At 38.6% G+C, this 18,016-nt stretch overlaps 1 protein-coding gene across 1 annotated transcript in view; it reads right to left on the reverse strand.

The window, feature by feature from the left end:
* The window catches only part of LOC121957934 (CMP-N-acetylneuraminate-beta-galactosamide-alpha-2,3-sialyltransferase 1-like), a 91,898-nt gene extending 74,097 nt beyond the window's left edge, over nucleotides 1-17,801 (reverse strand). Inside the window, exon 1 of the mRNA XM_042506752.2 lies at nucleotides 17,509-17,801. The gene's annotated coding sequence lies outside the window, so the exon portion shown is untranslated. The remainder of the gene's footprint in view (nucleotides 1-17,508) is intronic.
* Nucleotides 17,802-18,016: the final 215 nt, after the last annotated feature.

Raw genomic sequence — 18,016 nt, forward strand, 5'->3', positions numbered from 1 at the left:
CGTATTTAGCATAATCATGAACCAGGAATTTGCTGACGTGAGTAGGGGTCAACAGACCTGGCCGATTATTTGGGTTGATATTTGGCATTTTGCTGATTATCTATATCTGCCTTTTATCTTAATGATAGTCGATAAAATGAAAGAAAGTGTCAGCATAGGATGCACTTTTACTTTATTAACATTTGCTAAGGACATTTAAACAAAGTTTTGTTTTGGAGTTTGTTATATTCCAAATCCTGAATATTCATAGACATTTTTATTGCAAATGCGTATTGTTCTAAATATTGGTTATCAGTCTCATTAACTACTGTGTACTGCCCTGAAAAAAAATCCAATATTGGTTGACCCCTCGATGAGATTGCAGAAAGAATTAGTATAAAGACCGAAATTCTCGAGGCGGGTTGGAGTGATGGATGGGTCAAGCAACACAGGACTTTTCCCCCTAGGAGACCTTTGTTCGGAACCATGGAGTGAACTTTGAGGCATTTAAGATACATCTTAACCATGTTTCCTTTCCTAACGCTAACTTAACTTGTCTAAATCTATCTTACGTAACTTTATTGTAAGTACGTAACGTCATTTGTGGGGCAGTAATTTGTCCAATATAATATCAACTTAATATTACTGCAGCAGGTGCAGTATTATTGTTCTGCAGCTGATTTAGGTATGTCAGGGCTGCCTTTATTTGTGTATCTGTGTGTGAACAGATAAAGCTAGTCATGTCAAGTATTTTTGGTGTTTTAACTAATTGCAAATGTGTTTAATAATTTTAACCACTAAAGTACAATATCAGCTACTTTAGTCCCATACAATTACCTAATGTTTTGATCCTGTGTCAAAATCTAATCTAAAAAGCCATATAATTTGACAGTATAATGCAGGCTGCATTATACTGCATTATACCATACTAAGTTTTTAAACAATTTGTGACAATGTACTACTAATGAGGTATCTATACCATTTTGTAAAACTACTAAACATACTACCAGTGCCATGGTGATATAATAATAGAGTTATGAATAGAAACGTGTTTCAGGTGGAGGGGACAATAAGAGCCAAGCAGCAGATTTTTGGCATCCTGTGTGGACGTAGAAAGACCTCTGAAGCCGCTGCTGTCTTACTAACGCGCTGTTTTCACTATGCAGGCTGTGCAGATGTTGTGTGACAGGTTGATCCGGCCATGTATTCACCACTCTGCTGCTCTGACGTTCCCCTTTAATTAGACACTGTTTCTCCTTCACTATTTATTCCTTGTTGCTTTGACTTCAGTTATGGCATTTGTTGGAAATATTATGTTGACTTTATTGGTAAACATGGAGAAAGTGTTGGGTTTTTTTTGTTAATGGCAACAGGAAAACAACAGGAAATTAAAAGAGGAGCATTTCAGAGAACAGGGGAACAGGCCTCTCAATACAATGAGATAAGATATAGTTGATATAAGCATGTTTACAATCAATCTCTCTGGTTAGGTGAGGTAAATAAATGGCAGGCAGTATTTTAGAATATACAGTACTTCCCAATCATCGACTGCAAAGTAAAGATTTTTGTATCCCACTTTTTTGTAGATTATTTAAAATTATTTAAAGAGACTGCATGACATAACAGCAATCTTTGTTTTATTTCTCATTTTATATCTGTGTGTGTCCCTGTGTATCATATCGTGTCGCCTCTCTAAATTCTGAGGAATGTGGCACAGACAGAGCTCTTTGTGAGTTCTTATTTTCTTCAGCAGCAGTTTGTGACATGCGGGGTGGATAATTGATCTGTAGATCCATTCAGATCAATGGATGAAAGGAGAAGCTCATTGTGAGTGAAAGCAAGTTTTAAGACCCAGCAGAATGAACAGTTAAGTTTTAGTTTTTCATCGCGGCTGACATTCTGCTGCTCCGTCTGTGCCCAGAGTACACTGTGTGCTCTGAGAAGTGCAATGAATAGACAAATGCTATATACGTATATTCCAAAAGTGCTGCAAAAGAACAGTCCTGCTCCAAAAATAGAAAATTATTCCATGGTAGCAGATGTTTTAACGGCGGTAGGATGCCACAAATGACTGAATGTTTGGGAAACACTTCTATGAACTTTGTTACTCATTATCCCAGTCATTTAGTCATGACCCTATATTTAAAAAGAAAATAGATTATTTTGCACATTTAAAAAAAATTTATTTTAAATTTTTAAATTGCATTATTTCTGAAGCATTTTACCACAATGGCTATATTATTGTAACAAATTCTGTAATCCTTTAAAACCGAGAACAACATCAGTTTTCTTATGCTGCATTCAATCATGTCTTTGACATGCATTTAAACCTTTGGAAACCTCAATCAAAAAATCAAATCAAATTGCTTTGATTTCTTGTGAAAATGTTCCAAAAAGAGCCACTTTGCAAAGGATGTTCAAGAAATTGCAAGAAATCCCAAAAAAGTGACAAGATATTATAAAAGTTAATATTATTTCTAAAAAAAAGAGAATGTCCAGAGAATTATTATTATTATTATTATTATTATTATTATTATTATTATTATCATCACCAGTATTATTAAATATTTCATCAATATTTATTTACTTAATTTTTATTTAGTTCTATTTCTTTTGCTCTCTTATTTTTGCTACATTTCAGGTAATTCTCGTGCAGTTCTTTCTATATTGTGCCAATTTGCTCAGTTTTCAAAAAATTCAATATTTATTGTGATTAAACAGTAGCTATCTGGCAATGAGAAATGTTTTTTACAGGTTTGAGACATTCATCCAGGCACCCCATAATATTCCATACTGACTGTGTCATTTACGTCTGTGTCCTTCATAGTCTCCTTTTGCTTTTACAGACACGGTTTAACTGGTGCTCAGTAGTCTTTTATGGCACATCTCTTAAGTACACCAAAATGACACTGTAATTTGTGGCTCTTGATATAAACCACTGGCCCTCAATACTTTAATTAAACCAGGGCTTTACACATGTTAAATATGCTATTATTTAAAAGGCTGAGATTAAAAGAAGGAAATAAAGAGATTTCCAGCTCTGTTAATGCAGCCTGAGACACAATGAGAGCTGTAATCACAGACTGGAGGTGATACAGCAGCAGGATCTGGCCAAGATCAGGAGGTTCTTCTGAGATGAATGAGTGTGCAGAGAGAAGCTCATCTGGGGGAAGCGAGGAGGCCAGAAGCAATAATAACAACTGCAGCACACACACTGTGTGCTGGAGGCTTTCCTGCTTCGTGGATATTGCATGTTTGCAAGGTTTTTGGGCTGTGCGGTCAGGTGGCAAGACAGACACCACTTTCCCCTAAAACTAAAAGCCTGTTCATCTTAATTATGCAAGAAGGTGCAGTGGATGTCTCCAAATGACGCAGAGAGGCCTCTGAGGGTGAACTTTTTGGTCTTAATTCGGGAGGATTTGATAAGGAACCAATGCTGCAATTTTCTTTTTTTCTACTATATTACACTACTATTTGCACTCCAGGGCTGTTTTTCTGGTTTACACAATAAAAAGGAACAAGCTTAACTTAACATGTACAAACAAGAAAATAAAAAGTTGGCTCAACCAACAACTTATTAATGTAGCCAACTTATTTTTTTTTCAGGAATATTTCATCTTACTTGCAATGTTAAGTTTACTCAAAAAAAAAGTGTACAAAAGTTGTGTGGGCAGAAAATCAAAATCTATATATTTAAAAGAAATACAATCTACTTTGCATGTAGTATTGAAAATAATTCATTTTTTTGCGTTTTAAAATTCTGAATATTAATGAATATTTGATATTTATGATTAGGACTAGTATTGGTTAAAATGATCTCAATGGACATAGAAAATAATATTATTATATAATTTATTTAAAAGCTTGATTCTGAAAAGCGCATTTTATGTGCAGATATGAGGGGGCCCAAAGGGCTGAAAATGTCACTCTTTCAAATCCAGATTTTGATATAAATACAATCGTCAGCTCCATGACTTGTAAGTTTGACCCCACATCTTAAACACTGTGAAAAGTTAAAAAAATGTTAAACAAGGACTTACAATGCCACAGACACCAATCACTCTGCACAGTTCAGCAGTGCTGCAAAGAGCCAAGTGAAGGACCCTGGTTCACTGTGTCATCTGTGGACATTTCAATGTCTCCTAATGACCCCAAAGGACACGGACATGAACAAGTGACTGAATGGGCATCAAATAAATGATTACATACAGAACTGCTCATAAAAAAGTAAGTAAGTTCACCAGTGATGGATCCGTTACTGACACTGGCTTTCTTTAAGTGCTCTGGTGCTGTATCATGCTACAAGGCTGGACAGGGGCCCCGGTCAGGGTGGAGGGGAAGATAAATGGCTCTAAATACCAAGATATTTTGGGGGTGAAATTTTCTGCCAAAAACACAACACTCGAGTCAAAGAAGAATTCCATCTTTCAACATGACAGCAAACAGAAATCAACCACCAGCTTTATCTTGGACTTTTACATTTTGCGCACACTGTGAGCTGATCCAAATAAAAGTGTTCAGAGAGAATCCCCTCTCAGTCTGAGGGGAGGAGTGGAGGACAAATCCAGGATTCAGATGGACTTGGATGGTAGAAACTTATCGGAAAAGGTCACGGTTGTTATTAAGCAAGAAGTGCAAGGGAGTTCTCATTTTCCAATTTTTAATACATTGTCAGAATTAGCTGCTTCTCATTTCTTTTTTACCTTTAGCTCGTTACTTCAGCATATCCAAATGAAAATGGAAAAAAAAAAATCTCGTTTGATTTAATAGGTTTTCATGTCAGCCTTCAAGGCAATAAAAAGTAGAAAATTAAACAGAGCCTGTAGACTTGTGATATCCATGGTGTATCCACGCGCACCAGGCAGCCTGATGTACTTCCAATGCAGATTACAGAATTACTGAAGACAGTAATTATTCATAACCATTATGGAAGCCAACCAGCACGTGTGTGGTGCTCTGATGAAGACGTACGCCCAGTCTGATGAGCTTGAGGACTTTCTTTGGAAGTTTTTGGCAGAGACACACAGAAACAGTGTTCAGAGGATTCAAAGGGCAATGATTAATTCTCAGTACTATTAGAAATAATCACCCTGATGGTGTATATAATATACAGTATGTAGCAATAGAGCTTTTGGAGCAATTTAACCCTTTGAAACCTACCAAATTGGCTTGATTTCTTTTAAAAACATGGGAAGAAGGCAATGAAAGAAGGACTGACCTAAAAACTATCTGAAATTAATTTTACGAAAAAAATAAATTATCAAAAAACAAAGTAAAATGACAAAAAAACCCCACAGTAATTACGTGGAAAATTTGCTTAAAAAATCATTGAGATCATTAAGATGTAAATGCTTGTGAAAGGCATCTGAAAGCAGCACAATTGAAAGGGACTGTTAACAGTTTGGACATTGCCCATGTTTTGTTTTATTTCTGAGAGTGAAATGAGAAAGAAGAAAAAAATAAAAAATAAATCTCATGTCTGTAGTCCCGATGCTGGGTTTTTGTTTAGTTTGTTATAATATGGAGTTTGTTTTGGGGTTTTCTGTCTGTGTTTTTCCTTGTTTCAAGTATTTACTCATGATTAGCCTCTTTCCTGTTTTATTTTGTAGGCTATCTCATGTGTCTGTTGCTTCCTGCCTTTGTGTGTTTCCCAGCCTGTTTTTGTCACACCTGTCCTTTTAGTCTTGTTTGCTCCACTCTAGTGTTCCCGCCCACACCCTTGTTGTCAGCCAATCTCTGTTTCCCTCCTTTTGCCTGTACCCACCTCCTCCAGCTGTGTGTTGTTCCTGTGATTAGCTTTCAGTGTATATATACCTGTGTCTGCACTTTTGTCAGTTCATCATCAGTCCTGTGCTTCACGAGGAGTCAAATCATCCTTCTGCCTCATCCGTTCATTCTGGGTTTGGGCCCAAACCTGCAGTTCCTTAACTGTTACATTTGTGCATTAAAGCAGCTACAACCACTAAGCGCTGATTCTGTGGGTGCTTTGGGGCCTGAGCACCCACACGCACCAGTCGGGACCAACTGAAAGCAGTGTTAGATGAACTACCAATGTGTAGGTGGGACCTGAGCACCTTTGGGAGAAAAAAATGACTTGACCTTGACTTGAGGTTTTGGATCTACTGGACGACAAAATGGACAAATTTGCAATAAAAAAACAAAACAGTGAGTAATGTTGCTATTTTTCACCACTGTGACTTCAATTCAGGGCCCCTCCAGCTGTGGTGAGTGAACAACAAATCCTCTTTATATAATGGCTGTGTGGGTCTATGTGTTGATGCTTAATTGTTTTTTTTTCTTTTTTATTTTTCTGTGTGTATGGTTGCTGTGCGCGTTTAACTTGTTTGGTTTGTTAACAGTCGGACCTGTTGTAGCCTACACTGTTATGTTGATTGATGTCATTACATCAAACATGTAAAATACCACAGAAACAGTAGTTAAAAGAATATCAACAAAAGAGAAAGAGAAAAAAAACCCTCTTTCTGAGTGTATTATAGCAGCAGTGTCTTAAAGTGACAAGGGTGTCTGTGCTGATTTGTGATTTTGGCCTTTGATTTGTGTTCATGTGTTCTTTTTTTATGTCTCCACGGCTGCCATAGCTGTGGCCAGAGGCATTATGTTTAAGGGTTGTCTGTCCCTCTGGTCATTCTTGTGAATGCGATATCATAAGAATACCTCGAAGAAATTTCTGCAAATTTAGCAGAAACATCCACTTGGACACAAGGATGAACTGATTCGATTTTGGTGGTCGCTGGTCAAAGCTTATGGTGACCTTATGTCCGTCTCATTCTTGTGAACACATAATCTCATGAGCACCTTCAGGGAATGACTCAGATTTGGCACAAACATCCAAGTGAACTGAAGGATTAACGACTTAGATTTTGGTGGTCATAGGTCAAAGGTTGAGGTCCCTGTGACCTTGTCTGACTCATTCTTGTGAACACAATATCTCAAGAAAACCTTAATACAATATCTCAAGAAAACCTTTAGGAGATTTTTTGTTTTAATTTTGGCACAAATGTTCACTTAGTCTTAAGAGTGAACTTAACATTTACTTGGACTTAAGGGTGAAATTATTAGATTTTAGTAGTCATAGCACAAGGTCACGGTGACCTTGCATTCGCCTCATTGTTGTAAATGTTTTACCTCATAAACACCTGTGGGAGTTTCTTTATTTGGCATAAAAATCCATGTGGACTCAAGGAGGACCTGATTAGAATTTGGTGGTCATAGGTCTAAGGTTAAGGTCCCTGTGACCTCATCTGTCTCATTATTGTGAATGCAATATCTCAAGAAAACCTTTAGGAGGTTTTTTGTTTTAATTTTGGCACAAATGTTCACTTAGTCCAAAGAGTGAACTGATTAGATTTTGGTGGTCAAAGCTCAAGGTCACAGTGACCTTGCATCCGTCTCATTCATGTAAACGCATTATCACATGAACACCTTTCGGGTATTTCTTTAAATATGGCACAAATTTTCATTTGGACTCATGGATGAATTAATTATATTTTGGTGGTCAAAGGTCAAAGGTGAAGGTTACTGTGACCTCATGCTTGTGAATGTGATATCTCAAGAACACCTTTCAGTCAACTTTTTGTTGGTTTGTATCACAAATGATGATCTGATTAAAGATTTTCTTTGTGTAAGGCCAGGAGAGGTGTTACAAATAGAGTCGCTAAAATTTCAGCACCATGGACAGAGCTGTTTGTAGCGCGTACAGAGACATGCGTATGTGGCCTTCTAACCTGTCCAGCCCTGTTTTGTTTTTTTCATGCATATGTATGTATGTCCAGTTTAGCTTCACCTGAGAGGAAATTTAGCAGCTTCCACTTCAATTCACTGGAACTGCTGCGAGTGACGTCTGGCTGGATGGCAGTTATATTATGCTATGAAGAGTTGTTTATTGTTTTTTTTGCAGCCACCTCATTAAGTTGGTTTAATTATGTAAGTGCAGCTACATAAAAAGACTGCAGAAAAGTTTAAAGAGGACACAATACATAACACCAATAAAATATATATATATATATATATATATATATATATATATATATATATATATATATATATATACATATAAAAGGCAGAATAGAAATATGAGTGGATGGGGAGTCATGTGCTCTGTGTTGAGCACCCAACGCTTATGGCTATTATAAGTATATTTACGTATTAACAACAGATCACATGACTACATGTACATGAAACGGGGTCATTAATGATAACCCACAAAGCATTATCCCATGACGGCAGTTCTCCTCAGCTCAACTGAATGTTTTAGCATTTTGCAGTTCAGTGTTTTGGCTTTATGGCCACAACTTTACAGTTTTAACAGTCACCAGTGTTGCTGCATGCAGCTCTAACAAAAGTTCTAAAACACAGTTGTAGTGCTTGTTCTGGCCTTGAGACCCCTTTATGAAGTCTTGCACTTCTCTTGGTCTCGGCTATTGAGGACCGGTCAATTTGTTCCTCGCTGCTGATTTGGGGTCAGTCGAGCTGTTGTTATTATCACACTGCGGCATCTCGCCTGCTCTCTGTGTCTGGGCTGAGCTCCTCCAACTACGCTCATTACTGTAAGTGCAATGAAACCTTCACGAGTCAAATTTTAATCCTGTTCTAAATGTATTCTTTGTAAAAAAATAATATATTTTTTAAATAAGCAATTATTTCTAATGAAATGGAACCAATTCTATCGATAAACCCCTGGACTGAAAAGGAGTATTTATAAAATAAAGGCTATTAAGGTCTCAAAAGAACTCAATTAGCCCTGGACTCAGTCTTGACTTAATCTCAATTTTGGCCGTAAGTCAATAAATAAATCTACTTTGCATGTAGTATATTAAAAATAAATCTTAATACAGAAAAAAAAAAAAGAAATTGTGGCAACATTTATAAAAAATGGTATTTAATGGGTTAAAATTCTAAAACCTAATGAATATGGGACATTTATGATTAGGACTGATGTTGGTTTAAAAAAAATAGAAAATCCTTTTAATGTGTAATATTGCTTATGGCCTGATATTGAAAAGTGCACTTTATGTGCAGAGCGGTATGAGTTTGAATATTTGACACTGCAAAAATAAATAAATAAATGAATAAATAAATAAAAAAATGGATTAATTAAATTAAATAAATAAATAAAATGATCTAAAATAAAATAATATTGTGCCAGAATCAATATTGCTGCTAATCATTGACATAAGCTGTGACAGGAAAAAAAAGTCTTTGCATGTAATATACTGAAAATATATATATTTTTTATATGAAACATAGTGGCATCATGACAAAACGCCATTTAAATGTTTAAAATACTGCTGGAACACAAAAACACAGACTTTCCCACAGAGACCCCTGATCTTAACCGTGTGAAGTTTAAGTAAACTTTAAGTCATGTTAAGGTATGTTCTCACCAAGTTTCTTTTCCTAAACCTAACCTCTGTAATTTTACAGTAATTAGATATGTTAATGCTAAGGATGTAACACCATTAAGATTTGTAGGATGTCATATTTTTAATGCATTTTTTAAGAATATCATACAAACAGTTCCCTGAGCATACAGTGCCTGACTCCAGTTTTGTACCTAATGTTCAGACACCATCAATATCAATCTTCTCATCTCACTCAAATCAAATAAGCAGTTCAGAAAATGTTAGAAATTATAGCTCTAACTCGCAAGTGGATTTAGACATCTAAACTTTATTGCATTCTCCCCCAAAAACTACAGAAAAAAAACCAGCTCAGTTAAAAGCGACATTTACCACCGCTTTGTTCATGAAGAAACATTTTCTTCCCCGGACAAAGCAATAACAGCCTCTTTTCTCCTCCACTCCTGCTTGGGTGGAAATAAGCAGCTCATTATGAGGCTGGATCTTGAGTTTAGCTTGTCTCAGGTATTCAAAGAGCCCCGACAGTTAACTAAAGAGGAGTATTTACATTTCTCCCGCTCATTATTCCTGGAGTGACCTCCAGAGCAAAATTAAGCTACACTCTGTAACTCCGAGGGTCCAGTCAAGGAGAAGTCCTCCTCACAGAGCCAAGCTGCTGTTTTCCATAGTATGTTTAATTAATGAACTGTTATTAATGATGGTAGCAGTGGAGAATTAAAGTAATGATTCTACTGTCAGTAATTATAGCAGTGATAGGCCTGTTTATTATGATTAGTCTGTTTAAGGCAGTCATTTTTGTTAGTCTTTGCGGCCTGTCTATTATTCTTCATATTTCTTAATTGTGGTTTAGTGATTACTTAATGCTGCTGCTGGATAGGTGATTGGCATGAGCTGTAAATGCTGATATGATATGATATGATATGATATGATATGATATGATATGATATGACTCATGTTCTCCTGGGTAATGTGTTGCATATAGTACATACTGTATCTGTAGGTTGGAATCAGACAACACATGCTGTCAAAGCTCTGGGCCGAAACAGTTCCTGGAGAATACAAACAGCAACAACAGCAAATCACACAGATTCACATCATCCACCGCGCTGCTGTACAACGTGAACTCATTGTGCCTGAGGCATCCGTTTGATCCATCAAGATACACTACATCAGTGATAGTCAAATTACAGTCCACGGGTCCTAGATAGGGTGCCTGGTGCACCCCCTCCTAAAATCCTTGAAATGTCCTCAAATGTGAAAATTATCCCAAAATCCTATAATTTTCCTTAAATCCAAGAAATGTCCTAAAACCCTAGAAATGTCCTTAAATCCTAGAGACATCCTATAATTTTAGAAATATCCTAAAATCCTAGAAACATGTATGTGTCTGCTGCCTCTGGTGCCTATCATCCTGTCATTTTGAAAAAGTGGTCCCCAAAGCGAAGCAAGTTGAGTACTCCTGGTTTGTACTGTACATGTCATCTAAAATCAGACAACACACGCTACAAAAACTGTGGGCCTAAACAGATCTCGAAAAATATCAACAGCAACAACAGCAAATCACACAGATCAAGATCATCCACTGTGCTGCTGTACAACATGAACACACTCTGCCCACGGCTGCTGAACACACCACAGTTACAAAGCGTTTCTGAGCATCTGCTCGATCCATCAAGATACAGTGCATTGTCTAGTTTACATTTCAAATTCCCATTGTGATCGGAGAACAAAGGGACGACACATTTGGGAATTAGTGTGAACTTTAGATGCTGGAGCGGCAGCACAAAACAACCCTACTGACTTTGTGATGTGAGGAGACAAAGGTCTTTTGTCCTTTGGAGCACAGTGTTTTTTTTTTTGTTTTTTTTTTAAAAAGAGGTTTTTTTGTGCCAGGCGCAGGGCACACCTGTTTGACATTTGGAAAGGACAAAACATAGTGATTCCCCTGGTGTGGCACCAGTTAGTCAAAATTTATGAGGGTCATGGGTGATTTTTTGCCCACTGCGGAGACACAATGCGAGCCTCAATCATACACATACGGAGGAATCCCACACTGTTCAGGTTGCGAGTTTTTTTCACCTCATTGTGAAAAGCGGCTGCACTATCTCCTGATTAAATCACTGCCTTTTCTCCAGCTCACTGTTACAACTGAATAAAAGAGTCAGCGTGGATTCTGTTTCATCTCGACTCGATTTTTTTAAAAAATTCATCTCTGTGTAATTTGCAAAATAGACATGATTGTCCCATCATCCTTAAATTACCCAGCACAGACAGATGCTGAAACAAACACTAAAAGCCTTTCTGATACTCTTCACATTCGGTTATTTCTCCGCACAGGTAAACAATCCTGCACAGGTAAACACTCCTGCACAGGCTGCACCGAGCGTTGATGTTCTGCCACCTCACAACCCCTGTGGTATTAGAAATGTGAAACAAAGAGGTGTGATGTACGCTGACGTGTGTATCAAAAGATTACACTAATTTCTCCACACCTTTTTTTTTTTTAAGCCGGCTTAAAAAAGCTTTCTTGTCTCTGTAGCGTGAAATAACCTTTAACTGTTTTTTGCAGCTCTGCCATTTTAGCAAAGTTAGCTGCTGCACTTGTCTTTTCTCCTCTTCTCCAACCTCCCCCTTACTCTCCCTGTCTGTCTTCTTTTTAAGAGGCCACTGCCACATAATGCCAAGGCCGACGGTTTTGCTGGGAGCACCTGGTGAGTTAAAGGATAGGCCAGGTGGTACACAGCTTTGACTGCCAATTAGAGCGGTGACCATGTGAGAGCTGCCCAAGATAACTTCTAATTAACAATGGACCTCCGAGGCATAACAATTAGCCTTTCCTTCAAATAAACCCACATGTCAAACCCACTGAAGAAATCATTTTTTCCTTTTCACTTGGCAAATAATACCATACTGAAGACAAGCAGCAACTAAAAAAATATACAGGAAAACAGTGGTGCATCCAAGAAAGGGCTGTGGCCCCCTGTGATAGAAATGCGGAAATTTAATCCACCTCTCTCCTTCATTTTTAAAATAATTAAAATTTCACGCATACACACATGAAATGTAAAGTCAAGTTTTTTTTTGGAGCTGTATGAATTTGAATTGATTCGGCAAAAAAGAATTTGTTCTTTTTTGCTCTTTGTTTGTAGTGCATAGATTTACTTTTTATTACGGTATTTGTTTATCTATTATTTAAACAAAGTGTTTTCTCTTGCTAGTTTGTTACATTAAGTTTCAATCTTTTTGAATAACCTCCTACACACCTGCACCACTTTTATTATGTGCAATAAGAAGCTACTGTTTTATGTTTTAGCTAGGGCTGCCAATTGATTAAAATATTTAATCGCATGATTATCCAAAGTTAACTCTTGATTAAACGCAAATTAATCACATTTTTTTATTTGTTCTAAATGTACCTTAAATTATTATTTTTCAAGTTTTTTTGTACTCTTATCAATATGGGAATGGACAAATATGGTTGCTTTATGCAAATGTACATATATTATTATAGCAACAATCCAGAACAATGACAGTTACTCTCTAGAATAACCTCAAAGGTTCTGCATGCTAAAAAAAATAAACTGAATAACTCGACGAGGGCACATACATGAACGGGAGCTGCCTGGCCTCTGCAGTCACGCTGCATGCACTATCAGTGGTCAGTGTGCACACTTTATGTTCGGTGTCCCGCTGTCTGGCTAGCTGCAGAAAGTGCAGGTCTGCTGCAAACTATCCAGTGTGTTCTGCCAGTGGTATGCATCAGCTGTGTGTTTGATCAGCAATTGGCATTTTAAACTTGATGTACTATGGTGGTAACTCATTCACATCGACAGTAAATGCAAATAAATTTGGTCGTGTTGAGAGAACCAACTGGCTAAATATTTGATAATGACCTGTAGTGTTATACATTCTATGCAGTCTTGATTTAGGTGTTTACAGTGGTCATTTATATTTAAAAGGATGAAAATCTAGTTCATTTTAGCACGCCAATACTTAACTTTAATTATATAAAATGTAATTTTCCAACAAAAAAATTGTGGCTAGTGAAAATGCTGAATGGCCAGAAACTAGCCACAGTGGCTAGAGAGCAACAAACGTTGATGACAGAGCCATGGTTGTGATCATTATTGCACTGTAGAAATCTCATTATATTGCAACCCTATACCAACCAATGCTGGATGCTGCCAATGTTGACAGGAAGGAGGCTAAACAACACTCCAAGGCTAAATTTTAACTATGATATTTTTACTGTAAAAATAAGGAACCAAAGTATTATTGGTATATGAGTCGTTAACTCTCCATAATGACACAGTTTTCAACTAGCTCATATACTTCAACAGCATAAGCAAATTCCTGAAATTAAGGTTTCCTCCCACAATCATTTTCTTCCCTAAACTTTATTGTGCAAAAAAGAGACCAATACAGGCAAAATGACACACAAACACACAAAACAGTGAAGGAGGACAGTAAAATAATTGTGCTATAATCAGCAAGCAAGAACTAAACAAATTAGCAAAGACAAAAAATGGTTAAAAAATCTGCAGCCATGTTTTGGTTTTCTGTTTGTGGAATTGAACTGTTATAAGGAGCATTTAAGAATATAAGAATATGTGTACTTTTGGTTATTTATTGCATCACAGTCTGGGAGTGCACAGTGTACTCTGGGCACAGATGGAGCAGCTTAACACCAGACAGTGAAAGTGAACCTTATCCATTCATTGCACTTGGTTGAAAAGTTTTCTTTGCTTTGCTGCAGCAGCTGTTCTTATCTATTTATGTGATCTGATCATCCATGATCAAATCGACTAAACATTTATCTACCCTGCACATTAAACCCAGACCCACATAAACTTCCAACTTTGGAGAGGGGACACAGAATGATACAAGGGGCCACATATGTGAAAGACCAAAGTGGAAATTTTGCTTACACCCTCCTGCCATCACCTTCTACCACATATAGATCATAATTCTGTGGGAAACACTGGGTGGGCCACCCCTACATTTTTTAAGTAGCCCCACCTGGCCCCTACGGTGACATCCTGGGGGCACCACTGGCAGGAAGTAACACAAACCCTGAGCAAAGCTTTGTAGAGTGAGAGCGTATATACTATATGCTGCATAGGTGAGTCACTATATAGAATGATGAAAATTAATCCTGACAAGGTCGTGGACGAAGCGGGCCTGTCAACATGATTATGAGGAGACTAAAAGATACAGAAGACGCCTTACATCGACCACGACTGAGGGAGTGATGCGCACACTCAGCCTAACTGATTGTACCAGAAAACGATTAGGACAGCGAGGGGACAATTTGCGGAGAACGGCTCGGTTTGACAACAAAATGATGAAAGTCAAGGACGGCGCGTGTGCGTCCATCAAAAAGGGGAAACAAAAGGAGCGAAACTCCCGAGAATGCTGTGATATGGAGATGTATAGTTATGCAGTAGAGCTAGCCATCAGACGGAAGCAACATCTGCTGCACAGTACAGTATGCTTTTACATAATGCATCTCTTGAAAAGCACCAGCTGTGGATTCCCTTCCTCTGCTCTTCCAAAGACACCTGCCAATAAGCATTATCAAGTGAGCAAGTCTCGGATAAAAGCCACGCCGTAATTTGACAAGCCTAATTGCAGGAGTGATATCTTGAAAGTCGCTGATTGCACCGGGGAGGGGGGCGACGGCAATCACAGGACGGCTTTCTTTGTCGCCGAGGCACTCTTGTTTACATTGTCGTTTTGTAATCATCTCTGATAACGAGTGGGTAAAACGCAGCCCAGATACGATTTTGTAAATGCTCACATAAAGTAAAAAGTCATGTAATTTCCACGTGTGCCCAAGGTATAAGAAGTCTGCTCATGCTTGAGAGAGGAAAAAAAGAAAAAAAAAAAGACTGGTGCTGAGGTGTTTCTTGGAAAATAGCCAGCACTGTTAAGTGGAAACAGAGGGCAAATCAAAAAGCCAGGGAGAAGTCCAAGGGGAATACTGCGAAGGAAAAAGACAGTGTGTGACCGAGCTGAGAGGCCTCAACGAAAGACACTAACTATTAGTGAAATATACTTGTACATGCGGCAGACACATGCAGACCACCACCCGAGGGACTGGAAACATTTCTGCCATCACCGCTGCACTCTTGGTCCCAGACCTTGTTGCAAAGCTGTGTACTTAAAGGGGTCTGATTGGGTCTGTGGTGAGCCACGGGGATTCCTCTGTCTGGAGCTGGGAGCCTGAATGCCGGAGCTGAATAACTGATTACAGTAAAGCCCGTGCTGACTTAACTCGTGCCTGACACGGCGGCAGCTAAAGACTAGAGAAAATACCTCGCAGGACAGATCTTAAAACCCAAAGTTGCATCGTTAGAGAAACTTGCAGAAACTTTGAATGAGATGTTGGGCGCCCTCGTGGAGCGCTATAGGTTTCTGTTCGCCGTGGCGTGCTTTGAAGTGGAAACAGCAGCAGAGACTGCAGTTTCATCATACTTTTCCTTGCAGCATGTCTTCATGTGGCTGGCAGCTGGTGAGAGTTGCCATGATTCATGGTGACTCATGCTTCTTCCATGCTCTGTTGTTAAAAAGGAGCCCACAAAGGTCTTCCTCTCAGATTTTTTTTCAGTTACAATGCATATCCAGATGAGAAAACACTGAAGACTGACTGGAGTGCATATTATTAGGGACGATACACATTTCTCTCAAAATAGATCCTCTCGCCTTTTATAGTGTAACAAATGGCAATTGCTTATGGCAACTACAATTTCCACATGTAATTGGCTTCCTTGATAATGGATGCCACCAGAGTGCCCCATCTCCATCTCTGCCACCCTCCTTCTCTAAATGCTGCGGCGCGGTTCCCCCAAGGTCACGCCATCCAATCTGATTGGGGACGTGATGAGGAACCGGCTGAGCTAATGTATTCCACTTGCTTATTATTTATAATGGCGAGGAGAGGTTTCAGTGGAAAATTAACCGGCGCCGCTGCAGACACCTTCATTAGTAAATGAGGTGACATCTCATGCAAAATACACAACAGAGGGGATCATTTCAAAACTCACAACCCCGTAAACCTGCAGTTTACTCACACTGACAGCAAAACACAGAGTGATTAATGTTTACAACAAATTAAAAAGGATTTCTGTCACACAAAAGTGTTGTTTTACTTAATGAGACTGCTTCCAGGAACACACCTCCCATGCATGATATTGGATTTTTTGCCCATATTCGAGATGCTGATATAAGAACAACCTAATTTTAGTGATCATCAAGCGTATTATGTAATGCAATTTACATAATACAATGCCAACTCTTATTGTGAGGGGTCACAAGCAGATGGGGACATAAAATACAATGCTTTTCAGTAACATTCATCCATCAAGCAAAATGAGAAAAACACTTCAACTTAGGGTTAATGTTCTGCCCATGTTCACTTTGTCAATAAAAAAATTAGCATATTGGCAGAAATAAGCATGTTCTGATATTTGAAATTTTTAAAGCCAATATCTGCCGATACAGATGACATGTCGATATTATCGTGCATCCCTAACACCCAATAATACATTCAGCACAGACAGTTCTCTTCTGCACATCTGCTGTGCATTCAACAGTTGCTTCAGTCTACAGAGGAACATGGTGCATGGTATGGAGTCTTTTTGAAGTCAGAAAGCTGAGCAGGCTGAGTTAGCAGCAGCCCCCACCAAGGAATCTAAAGAATCAAAACCAGACCTCAAAATGAAGTTGCTTTTTTCTCAACATATGGGGCTGATGGAAAACATAAAAACAAGAGAAAAATGCACAAAAAAATGCTCAGATTAAGAGCTGAAATACATGGTTGTGAATTACGGAATCAATTATATGCACTGATAACTATTCTCTTAAATATGCAGTGGTGCTCTAAACATCAAAAACAATTCCAAAGACAACAAATTCATGCTGTTTCTTTTCTGTAACACGCCCGAGTCTTCATATTTGTGGAGATTTTTGCAGAACAAAGTTCCAGTGCAACACCTGGTCAGCAACACTTTAAGCAACAGCAACAGCAAGACTTTAAGCCTACATGTGCGCTGCTCCGTTTACTCAGATTAAAAGCTATAATTAGACTATAAGGTGGTACCGGTGTCAGTCTAACGGTATGGGGTTAAATGCATGTCTCCATACTCACTTTAAGTGAAGCCCGGGCTGCTGAGCTGAGTCCCGTTATTTCCGTGCGGTGTGGCGGCAGCTCCGCGGAGGACCGAAAAAGCGAGCAAATCAGCCCAGTCACAGCTTGAAGGGTTCCAATTTAAGGAGAAAACAAGCTCCCAAACTGGCAACCCTCGCACCGTTGCCTTTTTGAATAAGAAAACACCGGGAGGAGGTGTGTTTTTTCTTTTTCTTCTTTTACTCCCCTCGTGGAACATGCACATCCGTGCGTTTTTTTCCTGCGAAGGCGGAGGATAGGAACAGTTTCGCGCTGTATACCGTTAGTCGCTCGCAGGCAATGAGAGGCATGCATTTTAATTCCTGAGCGCTGACCATGAGGGGCACAACACTGCTACGCCCCTCAGCATCCCCACTCACACACTCACATCAGGATTTTTTTTTTTTTTTTTGGCATGCGTGGCCAGGTCCCGCTGTTTGCCTCCAGCTTATTGCTGCAGGAATGAACAATAAGCTCCCATAAACTGATA

Source organism: Plectropomus leopardus, chromosome 17, assembly GCF_026936395.1.
Source record: "Plectropomus leopardus strain MGB_pleo_1.0 chromosome 17, ASM2693639v1, whole genome shotgun sequence".
In the NCBI taxonomy this organism is placed as follows: domain Eukaryota; kingdom Metazoa; phylum Chordata; class Actinopteri; order Perciformes; family Serranidae; genus Plectropomus; species Plectropomus leopardus.